Source organism: Hyla sarda, chromosome 5, assembly GCF_029499605.1.
Source record: "Hyla sarda isolate aHylSar1 chromosome 5, aHylSar1.hap1, whole genome shotgun sequence".
In the NCBI taxonomy this organism is placed as follows: Eukaryota; Metazoa; Chordata; class Amphibia; order Anura; family Hylidae; genus Hyla; species Hyla sarda.
Genome location: NC_079193.1, coordinates 49,446,007 through 49,452,331, shown reverse-complemented (window position 1 = coordinate 49,452,331; position 6,325 = coordinate 49,446,007).

The window sequence follows — 6,325 nt, the reverse complement described above, 5'->3', positions numbered from 1 at the left end:
GGAACATCCAGTACCAATGACTCATCAGAGTGACGTCATAGTCCTCAGAGTGAGATCACAGTCCTCAGGGGTACATTACCAGAATCACAAAGGACACCTCTAACAAGTATATAGGGGGACCACAACAAGTATACAGGATATATAGGGGACCACAACAAGTATACAGGATATATAGAGGGACCACAACAAGTATACAGGATATATAGAGGGACCACAACAAGTATACAGGATATATAGGGGGACCACAACAATTATACAGGATATATATATAGGGGACCACAACAAGTATACAGTGTATGTATATATATATATATATATATATATATATATATGGGGGACCACAACAAGTATATAGGGGACCACAACAAGTATATAGGGGACCACAAGTATACAGTGTATGTAAATATATATATATATATATATATATATATATATATATATATATGGGGGACCACAACAAGTATACAGGGTATATAGGGGACCACAACAAGTATACAGGGTATATAGGGGACCACAACAAGTATACAGGATATATAGGGGCCTCTAACAAGTATACAGGATATATAGGGGGACCACAACAAGTATACAGGATATATAGGGGACCACAACAAGTATACAGGATATATAGGGGGACCACAACAAGTATACAGGATATATAGGGGACCACAACAAGTATACAGGATATATAGGGGACCACAACAAGTATACAGGATATATAGGGGGACCACAACAAGTATACAGGATATATAGGGGGACCACAACAAGTATACAGGGTATATAGGGGGACCACAACAAGTATACAGGATATATAGGGGGACCACAACAAGTATACAGGATATATAGGGGACCACAACAAGTATACAGGTTATATAAAGGACCACAACAAGTATACAGGATATATAGGGGGACCACAACAAGTATACAGGTTATATAAAGGACCACAACAAGTATACAGGATATATAGGGGACCACAACAAGTATACAGGATATATAGGGGGACCACAACAAGTATACAGGATATATAGGGGACCACAACAAGTATACAGGATATATAGGGGACCACAACAAGTATACAGGATATATAGGGGGACCACAACAAGTATACAGGATATATAGGGGGACCACAACAAGTATACAGGGTATATAGGGGGACCACAACAAGTATACAGGATATATAGGGGGACCACAACAAGTATACAGGATATATAGGGGACCACAACAAGTATACAGGTTATATAAAGGACCACAACAAGTATACAGGATATATAGGGGGACCACAACAAGTATACAGGTTATATAAAGGACCACAACAAGTATACAGGATATATAGGGGACCACAACAAGTATACAGGTTATATAAAGGACCACAACAAGTATACAGGATATATAGGGGACCACAACAAGTATACAGGTTATATAAAGGACCACAACAAGTATACAGGATATATAGGGGGACCACAACAAGTATACAGGTTATATAGGGGGACCACAACAAGTATACAGGTTATATAAAGGACCACAACAAGTATACAGGATATATAGGGGGACCACAACAAGTATACAGGATATATAGGGGGACCACAACAAGTATACAGGATATATAGGGGGACCACAACAAGTATACAGGTTATATAGGGGGACCACAACAAGTATACAGGGTATATAGGGGGACCACAACAAGTATACAGGTTATATAAAGGACCACAACAAGTATACAGGATATATAAAGGACCACAACAAGTATACAGGATATATAAAGGACCACAACAAGTATACAGGTTATATAAAGGACCACAACAAGTATACAGGATATATAAAGGACCACAACAAGTATACAGGATATATAAAGGACCACAACAAGTATACAGGTTATATAAAGGACCACAACAAGTATACAGGATATATAAAGGACCACAACAAGTATACAGGTTATATAAAGGACCACAACAAGTATACAGGATATATAAAGGACCACAACAAGTATACAGGTTATATAGGGGGACCACAACAAGTATACAGGATATATAGGGGACCACAACAAGTATACAGGTTATATAAAGGACCACAACAAGTATACAGGTTATATAAAGGACCACAACAAGTATACAGGATATATAAAGGACCACAACAAGTATACAGGTTATATAGGGGGACCACAACAAGTATACAGGTTATATAAAGGACCACAACAAGTATACAGGATATATAGGGGGACCACAACAAGTATACAGGTTATATAAAGGACCACAACAAGTATACAGGATATATAAAGGACCACAACAAGTATACAGGATATATAAAGGACCACAACAAGTATACAGGATATATAAAGGACCACAACAAGTATACAGGTTATATAGGGGGACCACAACAAGTATACAGGTTATATAAAGGACCACAACAAGTATACAGGATATATCGGGGGACCACAACAAGTATACAGGTTATATAAAGGACCACAACAAGTATACAGGATATATAAAGGACCACAACAAGTATACAGGTTATATAAAGGACCACAACAAGTATACAGGATATATAAAGGACCACAACAAGTATACAGGTTATATAAAGGACCACAACAAGTATACAGGTTATATAAAGGACCACAACAAGTATACAGGTTATATAAAGGACCACAACAAGTATACAGGATATATAGGGGCCCCAACAAGTATACAGGATATATAGGGGGACCGCAACAAGTATACAGGATATATAGGGGACCACAACAAGTATACAGGATATATAGGGGGACCACAACAAGTATACAGGATATATAGGGGACCACAACAAGTATACAGGATATATAGGGGGACCACAACAAGTATACAGGTTATATAAAGGACCACAACAAGTATACCGGATATATAGGGGCCCCAACAAGTATACAGGTTATATAGGGGAACCACAACAAGTATACAGTAACCCCCCGACCTACGATGGCCCCGACATATGATAAAATCGACATACGATGGCCTCTCAGAGTACAGCTTCCTATACTTTACATTGCACGGATCCCTCAACATACGATGGATTCGACAAACGATGGGTCGTTTGGAACGAATTACCATCGTATGTTGAGGGACCACTGTACAGGATATATAGGGGCCCCAGCAAGTATACAGGATATATAGGGGACCACAACAAGTATACAGGTTATATAAAGGACCACAACAAGTATACAGGTTATATAAAGGACCACAACAAGCATACAGGATAAATAGGGGCCCCAATAAGTATACAGGATATATAGGGGCCCCAACAAGTATACAGGTTTTATAGGGGAACCACAACAAGTATACAGGATATATAGGGGCCCCAACAAGTATACAAGATATATAGGGGGACCACAACAAGTATACAGGATATATAGGGGCCCAACAAGTATACAGGATATATAGGGGACCACAACAAGTATACAGGTTATATAGGGGGACCACAACAAGTATACAGGATATATAGGGGACCACAACAAGTATACAGGATATATAGGTGGACCACAACAAGTATACAGGATATATAGGGTCCCCAACAAGTATACAGGATATATAGGGGGACCACAACAAGTATACAGGATATATAGGGGGCCCCAACAAGTATACAGGTTATATAGGGGGACCGCAACAAGTATACAGGATATATAGGGACCCCAACAAGTATACAGGATATATAGGGGGCCACAACAAGTATACAGGTTATATAGGGGGACCACAACAAGTATGCAGGATATATAGGGAACCCAACAAGTATACAGGATATATAGGGAACCACAACAAGTATACAGGATATATAGGGGGACCACAACAAGTATACAGATTATATAAAGGACCACAACAAGTATACCGGATATATAGGGGCCCCAACAAGTATGCAGGTTATATAGGGGCCCCAACTAGTATACAGGATATATAGGGGGACCACAACAAGTATACAGGATATATAGGGGCCCAAACAAGTATACAGGGTATATAGGGGACCACAAGAAGTATACAGAATATATAGGGGACCACAACAAGTATACAGGATATATAGGGGACCACAACAAGTATACAGGCTATATAGGGGCCCCCAAAAGTATACAGGATATATAGGGGACTACAACAAGTATACAGGATATATAGGGGCCCCATCAAGTATACAGGATATATAGGGGGCCCAACAAGTATACAGGATATATAGGGGGCCCAACAAGTATACAGGATATATAGGGGCCCCAACAAGTATGCAGGATATATAGGGGACCACAACAAGTATACAGGATATATAGGGGGCCTCAACTAATATACAGGATATATAGGGGGACCACAACAAGTATACAGCATATATAGGGGCCCCCAACAAGTATACATGATATATAGGGGCCCCCAACTAGTATACAGGATATATAGGGGGACCACAACAAGTATACAGAATATATAGGGGCCCAAACAAGTATACAGGATATATAGGGGGGACCACAACAAGTATACAGGTTATATAGGGGCCCCTTACAAGTATACCGGATATATAGGGGACCACAACAAGTATACAAGATATATAGTGGGACCACAACAAATATACAAGATATATAGGGCCCCCAACAAGTATACAGGTTAAATGGAGGGGGGGCAACAAGTATATTAAGGCAGAATATTTTGCATCCCCATACACCAACTCTCTTCCTCAAATAATGGCACCACACCATGACCACTACCGTTACCATCACATAGTGACAAAATATTACCACCATGCGGATACTGCATAAAACCACTGTACACAGACTAATATCCCCAGTAACCAGGTTTTGCAGACAGTATAACAAATTACAGTGCAGTTACATTCAGTAACAGGGGAGTCTTTTTGGAGTCGTTCTCTTTTCTTCTATCTTGCTCAGAACATCATGAAGACGTCTTCCAACCATGACCCCTCACCGAAGAATTTGCCGAACACATGTGCTCAGCATATTTCCCAACTTTTCTCTACCCTCATTGCCCCAAATAATGCCTCCCTTAGTGCCCTGTACAGTATGAGTAGGTGAGCATGTTGGAGGATTGGGTGGTGGTGGTGGGTAGAAAATGTGTCCCATTAGTTAGATGTTTCCAGGAAGTAGGTAGGAAATTAACCCCACTAAGTATGGAAAATAATCACCCACAGTAGGTAGGTAATCCCCCCCCCCCCCCCCAATTAGGTAGATGCCCCCAGTAGTTGGGTAGGGAATCCCAGTGGTAGATATTGGGTAATACCTCCTGGTGGGTAGATAATACTCCCTGGTAGGTAGTTAATGGCCCCCAGTAGGTACATAGATTGTTCCCCTCCGGTGGGTAGATAATACTCCCTGGTAGGTAGGTAATGGCCCCTGGCCCCCAGTAAGTACGTAGATAGTTCCCCTGTGGTAGGTAGACAACCCCTCCCCCTTCTTTAAAATCCCACTCATCTTCCCTCCACTCTTGCGCTGACACCAGGGCCTCCTCTTTCATTCATCGCCAATCAATTTACCTTCTTAGGTGGTCAATGCCTTTGATCCAAATCCCTTACCTGTGGCTGGGGATTCTTATTTTTCTGCCCCTAGTGCCCTGCTGCCTTCTGCCTGGCTGTAATAGGACACGAACAGTTTGAGGCTATGTTCAGACAATATTTTTGGCTTGTATTTTACTACTCTTTACAACATTTTTTAAGGAAATAGTATGTAGAGAGAGGAAAGCTGTGTGGTAGTAATAGCCAGCAGCCTCCTTAGGTAGTAATAGCAGTAGCCCCCTTAGGTGGTAATCAGCCACCCCCTCAGGTAGTAATCAGTAGCCCCCTTAGCTAGTAATAGCCAGCAGCCCCCTTAGGTAGTAATCAGTAGCCCCCTTAGGTAGTAATAGCCAGCAGGACCCCCTTCTGTAGTAATAGCAGTAGCCCTGATAGGTAGTAATAGCCAGCAGCCCCCTTAGGTATTAATAGTAGTAGCCCCCTTAGTTAGTAATCAGTAGCCCCGCTTAGGCAGTAATCAGTAGTCCCCTTCTCTTCTGTCTTCTTCTCCGGTCTGTGTTCCAGTGCATGATGATTGTAATGTCAGTGCTCCAGCCAGACACGCTGGCCGTGAGCGCTCTCCTGTCACGTCCCCGCTCCAGCCGGGGCTGGGATTGCGCCCACATGCGAGTCCCAGCCCATCACTCACTCCCTGGCCTTCCGCGTTCTCAGCTCCGGTGCGTGTGCCACCGCCTCCTAGGGCGCGCGCGTGTCGGAGCTCTTACATTTAAAGGGCCAGTACGCCCTTAATTAGTGAATTCACCTGCACCTTGTTTTATAAATATCTGTACCTCCCATCACTCCCTGCCGATTGTAACACTCACGTTTCAGA